The 14,331-nt window shown below is 47.5% G+C and overlaps 1 protein-coding gene across 1 annotated transcript in view; it reads right to left on the bottom strand.

Annotated features, from left to right (window-relative positions):
• SMAD5 (SMAD family member 5) overlaps positions 1 to 10,033 on the bottom strand; it is a 293,927-nt gene extending 283,894 nt beyond the window's left edge. The window contains exon 1 of the mRNA XM_069652605.1: positions 9,662 to 10,033. The gene's annotated coding sequence lies outside the window, so the exon portion shown is untranslated. The remainder of the gene's footprint in view (positions 1 to 9,661) is intronic.
• Positions 10,034 to 14,331: the final 4,298 nt, after the last annotated feature.

Below are 14,331 nucleotides of genomic sequence, written 5' to 3'. Positions count from 1 at the left end.
GTTCGGTTTTTGGCCTTTTTCTTGCTCCGACTACGTTACTACTTGACCCGGCTTTTGGACTTGACTTGCTTTTGGATTTCCCTTGTCTCCTTTTGTTCCCGTACTGCCCGCTTGGTTTTCGACCCTGATTGAACTTGGATAACACTTTTGGTTTATGATTCTGTTTAAATTACACGTTCGAGACAGTGTTCACCTCTCCGCATGACAACTTCTGCGGCACCGTGGGACAGCAACCGCTGCACCGAGGGAGATTTCCCATTATAACGCCGGAATCAGCACAACTCCTCGTTATCACAGCCAACCAAGAACAGCATCTGTCTCTAAACAGTAGAACAGTTTCTTTTGAATCCTATCCTCCAGCTGAATAAGGGCGTTCCGCATTTTCGTGCCTAACTTAAGGAATATTTTGGGTAAGCAGGATTTTTTCTTCTCTTGTTATATATAGTGTTCTATTTGATTTCAGGGAAATAGGATCATAGTGTTCAACTTTCTTTCGCTACATCCGTTTAATATCGCCCTAGAACCAGTTGTGTTAGTCATTCCAAGTCTATTGTTATTATTCAGGTTAGTGTGATTAACGTTTGGGAACTGTTTTCTGAAATCTTAAATCAGAGCTGTTCTAATCACATATCTCTTGATGTTTATTTTCTACAGCCACGAGGTCTCGGTGGGAATTCAATCTTTCAATTAATAGATTGCTTTGTATGTTGAACTTTACATTCAAAGTGATACATTAGTGGGAAGAATTCTTCTTCTACACTACGAGTTCAAGTCTGAGAAGAGGAATTCTGACAGCTCCCTTGTCAAAACTATCCTTGGCCACAGTAGGACTTGTGGGCAGGTTAGGGTCAAAAGTTGACATTTGTATTCAAAGTAATGGTTTATCATTGAAAATGGACTGTCTTAACGTGGGCATGAGATGCCATGGCCTCCAGTGTGGTGCTAGGGTGTTTCACTGCAGCTTTAAAAGCAGACAATTTTGTCCTATATAGGTCTAGACTGGTGCATGACTTGAATTGGGCCATTAAGCACCCTTTGACTCTGGCCTTGTATTGTCCGAGACAAAACAGATTTGTAGAGATATTTAACAGAGTAAGGAAGAGTGCTCTGCAGCTGGCCACATTTTCAGGAGACATGAGTGTGCTCATGAAGGATGCCCACTCTTACATGGCTTGTATTCCCTTCTAAGCCTTTAGGAGTCACATACCAGTTTACAAGTTGTATTATAAATGGCCGTGCACAGTTGGCCCCATGCATGTGGAGAAATAAAAGTTTCTGGGGCATACTGAAGAGTGCTAGACCAGGTACGAGATTTAGTAAGACAAGGTAAGTGAGGCTTCCCTGAAAGCAGGAGATTGGGCTAGTGCCAGGATTAGGAAGAAGATGCCATGGGTATTTTGGTAGTGCTTAAAGACAGGACCAAATGTAGCATGTGCCATCTATGCAGGTGCCACATCAGGAGATGCAAGCCAGGGGTTTGGGATCTACACCTGAAGTTAATAGCAATTTGTATGTCACAGTTTATGCCCCCAAGAGTTGCGAGGAGGTCATTGTGGAAACAGAGCTTGGACCATGTTTTCAAGCCCCCATCAATTTCCAAATGCAAAAATGGCTCCAGGGGAATAGCACGACCAGCGGGCTGCAGCTAGTGCTCACCTCCCAGACAACTGCAGAGAGACGCACACAGCACTGGGTACACCTCGCAGGTGTCCTGAAAAAAACAAAATGCATCATCTTATCAGACATCACTGGTCTCCAGAGTACTTGCATAACTTCATTAAGGGCTGTGTTGGGTATGGTGGAGGCATGTGGGAACTGGGTTCTGGAAAGTTGGCGCATGTGGAGTAGGAACACCGGGGCTCACAAAATCTACTAGCCCACTTGTATTGGCGAGGAGATTTTATGAAGGGCAAATACCAAATGCATGGTACTCGTCCTTGCTGGCGGGTATTCTTTGCCAAGATATCCCAGGTCTTCACCGACCATATCTGCATAAATGAACCCTCTTGATTCTTCCAGTTACGAGCAACAGTAATTTATGCCGTTACCAGGAGGTGTACCATTTTGGGCACAATATCCAGTTAGGTGTAACATTAGGGCAGCATCTCCAGTTAGCAGCCAGCTACTGCCGCACGACCCTCCAAATCAAAACCTCCACTGCATCGGCACTAGGTCTGGCACTGCCACTCCTCGTCATCCCAGATTGACTCCACTCTCACCAGCTCCAGCAGGAGCCCTGACAGCCACCATTGTTACCAGCCACCTGCGCTCACAGCCTTGCTTAGGTACCATGAGATTAGCCAAGCTGTGTTCAAAAACATCTCCCCCCACCGAACTCCCTCTAGGGCATAACACACTCCCCGTCCTGGGCATGGGAAGAATCGGTTAAATCTACTCCCGCGCCCACCCCCGCCTCTCCTTTCAGAACCCCCACACACTCACTGCTACTGCCTAATCCTCACAAACATGAGCCTCCACCGATCAAAGGCCTACAACTCAATGGTGCCCGGATTAATGCCTGCCCCCTTTGTGCTCACGTCACCAACATCCACGACCTCATAAAGGACTACCACTTTGACGTCATGGCGGTCACTGAAACCTGGCTGAATAGTGCAGCAGGACCCTCCCGCTCACTCAATATGCCACCAAACTATTTCATCCTCAGATCTGACAGAATTGGCAAAATAGGAGGTGGAGTTGCCCTCATTGGCAAAACCTCCCTTGCCTTCAGGGAGGTACCCATCCCCCCAAAACCAGGCTTCAAATGACTTTCTGTACAAGCTTCTTATTAACCAGCAAACTACCATCAATAGCTTCATTGTATACCGCCAACCCAATCACCTGAACTCCCCAGAACTCAACATCCCCCTCTTCCTCTCTCCTACCATCAAACCAGCCACCAAGTTCCTAGTCTTAGGAGACTTCAAGGATACAGCAGACACTAGAGCCAACAACCTCACTAAATCACTCACAGAGATGAGCATTACACCCAACTTAGCCAATCACCTACTCTAACGGACACACCCTGGATTGGCCCCTAAACTGAACACCTCAGTCATCATAACATCCATCATGCCTGTGCCCTGGTCCGATCATTTTCAGAGTTCCGCCTGGCCCACTGCCAACCGGCACAAAACCTAGCCACCATATTCCTCCGTTACCATTGACAGAACTACCATCCAAGTACGTTAAGACACTGGGTGTTTATCTAGACACTGAACTCAACATGTACATCCATGTCGTGGCACTTATCCACCACCGCCTACACTGCCAAGCTCATCTCCTTGGTGCAGGAAATGCATTTCTCCACCAAACTGACTCACTCTTGCACAAGCCATTATTGGCAGTAAGCTTGATTACTGCAACGTGCTTTTCTCGGTCACCTCTTCCAAGAACCTAGCAAAATTCCAACTTTTACAAAATGAGACCCTATGAGACCCTATGAGCGGCCCTGGCATTAAAACCTTCTGACACATCTAAGCAGCAAGAAGGAAGGTGCACTGGCTTCCTATAACAGCATGCATCGATTTTAAAATGCTAGCCATCATCCACTGTTGTCTGCACCAGAATGCCCCTGCTTAACCCATCCCCAGTATTGCCGCAAAAGCAGTGACTCGATGCCTCCGCCCTTCATGCAGCCGTGCCCTGCTTACCTCCATATTCAATCGCTAGAGGGTGGGGGACTCCTATTTTTGCATTAATGCTCTCACCCCCTGGAACCTTCTCCCCAACCACATTAGAAGTGGACCATCACAAAATCCTGGTATGTACTTTGCTCACTGTTTCACAATGTACTTTATACAATCTTGTACCAGGCCTTGTCTAACTAAGCCCAGGTCCTGTACCAACTTAACCATATAAGGGAAACATTCCTGTAGGTCAGATCTGTCTGATAACCTATATAGTGTGTAAACCTTAGCTTTTTGTAAACCTGAACTATATAGCTCTAATGTGGACAGTTCCTGCGTACACCTAGCATGGATCTGTAGCTGAGAAGCCCAGTGAGACAGCTGTGCGTAGCAAAACCTTTCGGACTCCTGAAGTTGTCTCCCTGACTAGTCGCCGGGGGTCTGTCAGGACACAGCCATCGCTATTGGATCCAGTTCCTGGGGGTGGACTAGTGAGGGAGGATCACCTGGATGGGAGGGTCCTTGGGGAGTGGAAGTGGGACACCGACGGGTGAGACGCAGTATCTCCCTTCTTCCGACAACTTTTCGCCAGCATACCACGCAGGATACACAAACCTCAAACACCCCAACTACAAGAATCCTCCTTTTTCTGTTTTTCTCCGATCTCACTCTTCTGACGTTATCAACACCCCTAGGATAAAGAGTATAATGATAAAACGCCTCCTGCCGACGCGAACACTTTTGCACATTACGAAGGACGACGGACTAACACTCAAACCATTTACCTGACATGTCCCAACACCAGGGTCAGGCAATTGACCAGAACCACACCCCCCCCCCCCCCCAACGGCCCTTTCCCTTCCCCCAGAGGGATAAAAGGTGGAGCACAATACGAGCACGTTAGTCCACACGTCCGGGGAGCCAACTCAGCACGGCAGTTCAAGAGGAGAAAGACGGTGCATACCGAGAGGGAGACAAGGAAAGAGCCGACCTTGCTCTTTCCAACCAAGGCCTGTGAAACCTCCACAGAAGGAATCGTAAAACAGCGAACAATAGCTAGTGTGTGTTGCAGCAGAGGTTAACAGTACACAAGCACCTCCTCCGCTAATAACCAAGCCAGAGAGAGACAGTCGACTCTGTGGTACTAACCTTGACTCCAACGAGAAAGAAAGCCATGCGGTTCATCACAGCCGGTGAGTCGAGAGGAGAGTCGATGAGAAACCGAACTGTGTTCTATGAAAAGTAGCATACGGCTAATTGAACTTTGAAAGCATAAAGAGCGATTGATGTGAAAGGGGGGAAAACCTGCAACAGAGGAGTCCGGCACCACGTGGGTGCTCACTCAGGAAACTCTGGGCGATTACCCAATTATTCAAACTACCAAAACCAGAAGGCCTTGGGAATGGTGAGAAGAGGGGTCAAGATGGTCATGCAGGGGTCTTGTAAAATCCTCTGTACAGTCGAAAGTCTTTGACCGACAGATGATTGTGAAGCTAAGGAAAGTGAATCCTGCATCCTAAGAATTGAATGAAAAAAATAAATAAATAAATTAAAGTACGACTAACAGATTGGCAAACGTGAACCCGAACGAGGGATGCCGATAAAGAGGTGCGAAAACTAAGTCCCGAAATACAGTGTGTTTACAAGAGTAAACCCGGCAGAGGGATGTCCACAGTGAACTGTACAAAAAGACATTAAGATTTACGAAAGTCACCAAATAAATTGCATTGCAAGCCATAGTGAATCCGATTGAGGGAGATGACAGTCGAGTCAGATCGGAGCCTGAAAGAGGGCAATCCAAGGGTGAAAAGCCAACACCCACCGACCCGTGAGTGCAACAATCAAAATATAATAGAGAAAGCCTTTTGAATGCATGACATGCCAGGGGGAACCCAACAAAGAGAGGTGATACTCGAGAGGGGTCTGACCCCAGAAAAGGGGGAACCTAGAGGTTAAGAACAATCACCCTAATACAGAGAAGAACTTTTGTTTGGATATTTTGAACCTGACAGTCCCTCGAAAGCTGGAGAACATCATTTTCAGAGGTTCGGGTATCATTAAAGCACTTTCTAGGGATCTGTGCCAAGAAGAGGGCGATCCAGAGGTGAAAGACATCACCCGATGTATATGTGAAAAGGAACTCTTTGTTCGTTATTTGAATGCATCAGGCCCCCAGCATCAAGAGACGTTTTGATGGAAAAGAGACTTAACCACCAAATTCCCTGATTGCTTAACTATTGGCTCGTGCTGGGAAAGCTCGAGCGTGTGCTGTGCTCCAAGGTCCAGCTTTGTCCCGTGCTGAAAACTTAGGGAAGGGAGACCTCAAGTACCGCATCCTGACTTATCATTTGTGAACACTTCCTTCTTTCTTGAAAACATTTTCCCACACTTCTGTATTTAGCCTACGGATAGGTTTTTCCTAGTATAGGCTCTTTTATTTGACAACGCCACTAGGACTGCCCTATTATTATTTGATGGTTGAAGGTTGCTCCCATCTTAGATTTAGGTTTAGATTAGTCGTTTTTCCAACCACCCTTGCAGTTTAATAAACACCCTTGAACTGTGATCACTTGTGTGTCTTTACTGTTGCCACCATGAGTTTGTTACACTCCCCAAAGTGGAAACTGCTTTTACAGTGCAGAAAGGGGAGCCTTCTTCCCCCTGCGTATAGTTGGCAAAGATATAGCAATCCACCCGTCAACTCCTAAAGTTTTCTTTCACCCCACCCGTTTGAAGCACTGGGTTATGCCATGCGCGGGTCAGAGGGCCTAGCCCCTCTGTAGCCACCCCTCGCCCCCCGTCTATGGGCCGCCCCAATGATATACTGTGTTTTTGGTCAAGAACAGCAATGGAAATTCCTATGCTCATCCAAGACCTCAGATCACCCCCACCCCTCCTGTGAGTTAGCCTTGACTGCTCTCCTAGCTACTGTGAATTGGTCTGGTTATCTTCCCAGAGGTGTTCCCTGTTTCACTAAGGGTGGTCTCCTAAACATCTGTTCACCAGAGCACAGTTTAGAAATCCATTCTAACACGAGGTGCCAGGGCAGCCGCCACACGCAGGTCATACCTGGCCTGCTTTTGCGGGACTCTGCACTCCCGGCACCGTCGCCGCTCACTCCTCTTGGACACACGACCCTCACTGCAGCCCTCGGGCCCTGTGCTCCTCACCTTGGAGCTTTCACTGCATCTCGTTTAGAGGCAGTTGCAATGTTCCATGCACCTCGACACCACATGGTCTTCTCGTTTTGGCACAAGCTTCACAGCGTCCACCAGATGGGACCAGCTGTGCTCCCTCTGCACATGTCGTATGTCGCCCAACCTAGCCGGACTCCAACCGATACTCCTCTGTAGTGAGGTGCTGCAGCGTGGGCCCCACATTGGCTCAGCGTTGGGCACCCACGACAGCCGCCATTTCCACGTCACTGCGGACATTCAGGAGCCCAAACTTGCCCTGCTGGTGCCACCTCACTAGCGGACCAATCTGCGGTCGATGCCATTGGGGTTAATGTTTAAAGTAGGTGTCCATCAGCCCCTATCCTCCTCTTCGCCGCAGAGGGATTCAAGGAGCCATCATTCCAATGGCACTTCAGGCCATGCCCCCAGCTCCCAGGGTTTTTATAAAACTAAAGGTCCAGATTGAAGGGCTGCTCCAACAGAAGGGCCTTCGGATCTATGTCTACTTGGTCAATCTCCGCCTGCAAGACTCCTCATGAGTCGAAACGGAAATAACAGTGGAGGTGGAATGCTCAGGACCGTGGAGTCGTTTGGGTGAATTTGCTGCTAACGCAGCGTCAGGACACTCAGTTCAGTGGCTGAGATTCATGACGAAACAGGGTATATGTTGTGTCTGCCGGAAGAGCGGCCTGTCTCTATCATGGGCGAAGTTTGCAGTATCTACAGTCCGAGGACCACCAAGCCAAACACTGGATGGTGGTTATTCCGGACCTTCTGACTGATTTGGGCCCAGAGGTCCGGGTTTCCATTGGCAGGGTTAGATGACAGTGCCCTACTGCTCCTCTACTTTGAGAAGACTGCCCTGTTCAGATCCTCCATTAGCTTATTTGTAATGCTTGGGGAGGACCAACAGGGTCAACATCAGTAGATGGATCAAGGACACTATCAACATGGCCTATTCAGTTGCAGGGGTCCCTCTCCCAGGTAAGGTTGTGGTTGCCCGACACAGATCATGGCCGCTTTCTGTGCAGAGCCCAAATTAGTATCTTTGATTGATATAAGTAGGGCCACTACATGGGCTCCCTCCAATACATTTGCTCACCATTATAGGCTGTCTATTCAAGGGCATGGTTCGCCTCAGCAGTTCACGCCTGAGTTACTTTGGATATTAATGTAAATTATTACACAGCGATGGTCAATGAGCTTCTAACATGCAAACTTATTGGCCCTCGCCGGGTCATTGAACAGTCACGGCCTGAACGTTACGGAAAGCAAAAAGGGTCTGCATGTAATCCCTTCGCCCGATCCCTGGCGGCCATTTATTTCCTTCGAGATGAATAACAGTTTCAACGTTGTTTCTCAACTTGAGAAAAAATGCTAATAGAACCCTGGTACGACGTGCCAGGTTACTAACAGCAATAGAACTGTCGGAGGGTGGGCATTAATGGCCGGGTAATGCCCCCGCGGCTACATCATAGCCCTTGCTTCGTTCAGGCTTCTACATATCGCCCTGTGGGCATTATCCTACCGGTAACTACTCCCCTCGGGTTCTATCGCCAGTTAAAGGCCACTGTGCTCTGCAGTATTGGGCAGTGTCCTTTGTCGTTATTTGGGACTTAGAGCCCTGGCTTGGGGATACTTCATAATGTAACGGACTGGGACAAGGAGGAAAGGGACATGGAGCTAATGCAGGGATTACTTAACAGGGAATGGAAAAGGACTAGGCATAACGCAGTTTACCAGGAAGTGTTCCCTGCATTCCCCACGCAACCATCCATCCTTATTCTCCCACTCATTTAGCCACCCAGCCAAATATATTCTAGCACTCCTCTATATTCAACCACTGGTGCAACCATTTCCATCCACACATCGGACTACCTCTCCAAACAATCTCCAAACATATTCACTCACGATTATCCACCAAAAGAACTTAGTCGCCCACTCACCCATCCACCAAAACAACCAGTGACCTATTCACACGTATACAAAAAGTCACACATACTGGCTTAGCAAATGTTTGTTTTAAGTGGTTTGTGATGTGAAGAAACCCAAAAGGTTAACATATAGACAACTGCCAATCCCAAAAAGAGGGAGATTAAAGAATCTCGTTTACCGAGTCAGCACTGGTCTTAACAAGGTTTCTCACTTTACATGATGTGCACACTTAGCATCATGCAGGTTTCAGTTTAGAAATAATAGTTTTCAACAACGATAAGGGTTACTTAATGGGGTAATTAAATCTATTGACACGTACGTACCTTGCATGGGCACTCAAGAGTCTGGCCAGAAACACCCTCTGTATAAAGGGGGATAATAATAATAATCTATAGAAAATGTGCCTTAAGCAGTTGTGGCTATGTAAAAATCGCGGCCGCTTGTGAAAGATGTGGTTAAGATCAAACACGTTTATTCGAAATGAACTTGGGCCGAACAAGGTTTTGAATGGGCAAATGGTATATCTCAATCTACAACTCAATCTACTCTTGAAGGTACAACGAGGATCATAGCCTACTTTGTTTTCACATCTATACATACTTCTGAAAAAGCAACGGCATTGCTGAAACATTCAGTTGTACTGTAAATAGCAGCCCTGCGTGTCACCTGTGCCACAAATATCCAGAGGGTATGGTCTTCGTGAACAATAACGCACCCTGACATATCGTGTGGATCTCTTCAGCTGCAGCAATTAGACTAAGTGCCGGATTTCATTGTTTTAAAAATGATGTTTACCAACAATGTTAGCAGAAAGTGCACATTAAGAACTGAGAAAAAATCCACCGCCCCCATCATCCGAAATTAGAAACACATATCTGAAACACTTTTATACATTCGATTACGGTTAATTTAGTAACGCACCTGGACGTATGTTTTAGCCGCCCCAAAAGAACTTTAAACATCTCTTAAGAAGTTACGGAGTTTAATGAACAACTGGGGTGAGATCCGAGTAACGGACCCATCGACGATTCAGCTTCTCCTCATCACGTGATAATGCACGTTACGTTGAGGCCTGGTACGTCCGTCGTTTTAGGCATTGTCGGCGTCTGTTAGCATCTCGTGTCGTGAGAATAGTTGTAAGGCGGGATTGAAGAGAGGGGTCGTGACTGCCAGCTGAAGCGAAGAAGGGCATTCCTCCGATTTTGAAAACGGGGGGCAGTAACCGTGGCGTTTCAGGCAGCACATTTTAAACCAATTTACAGTCCTATGCATAATGGCGGAATTCCTGTTTTTTTGTGCAAAGGTGTCATTTGTCCACTGCAGACCGACATACGTGGCAACATTCTGAATCAACTGGGCGAGACATTTCATTACAGTAGGAGGAGAAATGAATTTTCTCGCGATTGCAGTGTGTTTAGAATTAAAAACACTTTTTAATTGAACAATCGTCAGTCTCCCACCTAAATCAGGAGTGTGTGCATGTAGATGCCACTGTTTAAGAGGGATCCCAAGTCGAACTTCCTGGTGTCTTGGTTAGAGGGCATGCCTAAAATGTTCTGGGCGTGGTCTAAAGGAGAGGCAGTTGGCTTAGGCAAGGACTGCCTACCCTGGAGTGGAACCAGCCACAACATTTTGAGGAAGCTGGATGACAGTTTTGAAAGATGGTAGTGAGTGGGGCCATTAAACTTATAGTGCTGTCGAGCCCCACTGAGAAGCAAAATAGATTTTGTTTATTTTTTTCATTTATAAAACACGCTAAACCTGGAGGCATCGAGGTGCAGTCAGTACCGGTTACACAAGCAGAGTCTAAAGTCAAAACCGAGGATAAACACAGTCCCATGCGCAGTTATGCGAACAGCCACATTTTCAGTGATCTTCTGAACGCCCATTGCGATTGTTCAGCTCTCAGGGCGGGTGGGAGTGAATTCCACTGTTTTGCTGCAAGGTAGGAAAGCTTGCACCACCAGCTTTTGTCCATTTGAATTTTAATCAGTATATGCTCAATCTGAGGGGGCCTGACCGATTTAGCTCTGGTGATTTTCTGAGATCGGTAGTAAGACCTCTGTGTAAAAGAAAAGGTCTTGAATATGATTCTTTCTCATATCAGAAGTCAGTGAGCATCTTTTCTTGCAGCCCAAATGTGCTCACATTTCGGAATATTGAGAGCAGCTGTGATGGCTTTTTTTTTCTGGATCACCTGCATCTTCTGGATAATGTACAATGAGGGGCCAGCAAACAAGGCATTACAATAGTCTAGTCTTGACCCGATGATAGCTCGGGCAATGGTAAGGCAGCTGTCCTAAGAGGGGAAGGATCTGGATGCATTAATCACTTTGTTGTGTATGCGGCAGATGAGGCAATGGCAATCACTTGGTGCGTGAGTGAAAAAGTAGCATCAAGATATACCCCCAGCGTCTTCACTGAGGAGGATACTGGGAGTTGGATGCCGTCAGGATGGAATGACGTGTATTGGGCATTGAGCTTCTTGACCACTGCCAAGGGTTATACCAGAAGGATCTCTGTCTTTTCCCCATTCAGACAGAGGCAGTGAGTGGCCATCCAGATCTGGATCATTGTGTACACTTTGTTTAGTGAGCAGATGTCAAGATAGTTGCCAGACAAGAGGAGTAGTATTTGGGTATCATTGGCATAGTTGGTGTAAGCTATGCCGATTCTAGTGGGTCAAATAAGGGCCAGGTGACTATATTGTAGAGGGTCAAGGATACACCTGGCCCTTGGGGCACGCCACATGGGATAGGTGCTGGGGGCGGCATTGGCATTCTTAGCAAACACTCTCATGGAGCTGCCCTCTACGAAGGATGCAACCCATGTAGTGGCTTCGGGTGAAAGGTTTGCTGCAGTGGTGAGATGGCACAGAATTTGGTGGTCGAACAGGTTGAACGCAACCAAGAGATAAAATGGTATGAGCAGAGCAGGTTTCTACTTGTCTCTGATCTCGTTGCGCTGGTTCTTCAGGTCGAGCAGGGCAGATTCCATGACATGACCAGGTCGGAATCCAGACTGGCGTGTTCCCAGAATGGGGTGCGTCTCCAAGAATTGTTGAATTTGGATGTATGCTGCTCTGTCCAAGATTTTCAGTAGAAAATGTACAGTGATGATAGTTGTTGGGGTCAAGCCCAGGTTTTTTTAAAATCAGAGTGAGTACCCCAGGCTTCTTTGAGGCTGGAGGGTACTAGGCCAGAGGAGAAGGAGGCGTTAATGAATCTTGCGATGAAGGGGACCAGCATTTCTGAGCAGTCCTTACTGATAATGGCCGAAAGAGATGTCACATTTGCACCTTGAGGGTTTCAAGCTCTTTAGGATGGAAGCAACATTCGTCTCAGTGACAGTGCTGAAGTGCAACATAGGGACCTGGCCGGTGGCATCCACTGGTGGGTAGATGATCTGTGGAATTGTGGGGGATTTGAGTGAGGATTGCTTGTGGCAGATTTTCTCGTGCAGGGTGTCAATTTTATCCAGCATGGCATATTGGATATTCGTGCACCAAGCCTCGTATTTAATAATGGTGGGTGGGAGGCAGCTGGGGTTTCTAATTTCATCCAGATGGTACAGATCTCTTGCATGTTAGATTTGGCACTAGGGATTGTCATATTGTAGGATGTGGATTTTGCTAGGATGACGACTCGTCTATAGAGTTTAGCTGCCATAGCGAATAGCTACTTCTGGGTGTCTGTGGAAGATTTTTTCCAGTTTGTTTCTGCAGTCTGTTTTTTTAACACAGAGGTCTAGGAGCTCAGGGGTAAACCAAGAGTTGAAGTGTCTGGCTGGTTTGGATTTTAGGGGCGCTAAGGGGGCAACAGTGTTCACTACTATTGTTAGCATCCTGCAATACATGTCAGCAAGTAGGCTGGGGTCATTGGTGTGAAGGTACTGTTGCTGGAGTGCCTATAGCAGAGGCGCATTGCTGTCCTTACAGGATTGGAAATGGAGATTTGATGAGCAGGAGCTAAAACCAGCTCTGGGGTGTCGGGCATTAATCTGCAGGCAGGAGCTACCGCAGGGGAACCAGGAGCTACCAGAGATGCTCCTTTACCTTTTTGTTCATTTTGTATTAACCATTAGTACCGGCGAGGGAGAATCAGAATGAAAGAACCATTCTGATTGGCCCTCGCCGGGGCGTTACCCGGCCGGGATTCCACAGCCATTGTTCCCAGCTGGTGGCATGGCAGCCCCTCAGCCAATTAGAAGGCTCGAAGCGGGGGTATCCCCGCTCCAGCGTCCACACGGCTGAGAAGCTGACATCACCCCCCGCCGGGGACTCGGGTATGTTTTAAAAAAATGCTTTTTATTCCCTTTGCTCCCAATCCCACTTACCTTCTGCCTGCTTTGTCCCCGGCAGGGAACGATGGCAGCCTCCAGCCGTGTGACATCTCGAAGCGGGGCCATCCCCTCTCCGAGCCACCACACGGCTGGAGGCTTCCATCGTCCCCTGCCAGGGCTATAACTATGCACCCAAAGGCATTACCTGACTCGTTAATGCCCCCGCCGCTCTGGGGCATATTGCTTAATTATATTTAAATGTGGTCTTTTTCTTTATTAACATGCTCAAATACTCAAAGTTAATTTCACATTTACATATTTGGAAGGCATCAGTTGCCCCTAGGAGCCAAAGGTAGCTCCTCCTAGCTGTTGTTTTCAAGCCAAACAGGCTCTGATATGCTAGAAGCAGGAGCTAAATAGCTCCCAGCGCCACTCAAATTTGAACCCTGCCATAGCAAGTTTATGGGAACTGCGGACCAGGGCAGACGGCATGGCAGTGAAGAGGAAAAATCCAAGCAGACTCTCAGTCCTGGACGACCCACTAACTGGAAGAAGCACCATCAGCAACATGACCACTGATCATTCAAACTTAACCCACTGCTCCAAATATGGACAACTACCACAAGCAGTCTCCTGCCAGCCGGCCATATGGTCCTGTCGTAATACGAGCTCTGCCAAGAATGGACAAAGAGACACAAGACAGAGTTAGGGAGAAACGCATGGACCCACTTGACTAAGGCACTGTACTAAAGCCGGCATGATTCAAGTAGTTAGAGACATCCCGACGACATATCTCTGTTAGACATGAAGCAGACACGCAATCCGCGCACTCACATTCACCCACACACACCAATCTATACGAAGAACATGTGCAGTTCATGAGATAGAGGACTCGACTATCAGCACGTTTATGATTTTGCCATTAGGCTCGCTACAGCACCGCAGAAACGCAAGAAGGGCTTGTATCGCTTGCTGATGCTTCTACGCAGCTAACCCTTTAGAAGGACAGGAGCACCTAAAGGACCTGACCAACCGTAAAGCTCTTACATATGGACATTATGACGACTCCATACTGGAAGCCAGAGCAGGCATCAGGAGGAAACAGTAGGCCACAGTGATCGCAGAGAAATCCCATCTGTAAGGTGCTGTGATAGCAGAATAGCCTACGGCGTAAGCCGCAGACTGCCAAGGACATCATGTTGCAAAGCGACATTCTATATCCTGCGCCAAGGTAACATCGGCGGCAGCAGCAAGTGTTCCCTGTAAAATACACACTAATTCGGGGCAATTGAGCCGGCAAGAGTGGTCTC

This window comes from Ambystoma mexicanum, chromosome 3p, assembly GCF_040938575.1.
Source record: "Ambystoma mexicanum isolate Mex_15411 chromosome 3p, UKY_AmexF1_1, whole genome shotgun sequence".
NCBI lineage: Eukaryota > Metazoa > Chordata > Amphibia > Caudata > Ambystomatidae > Ambystoma > Ambystoma mexicanum.
This window is presented reverse-complemented; position numbering and strand designations above follow the sequence as displayed.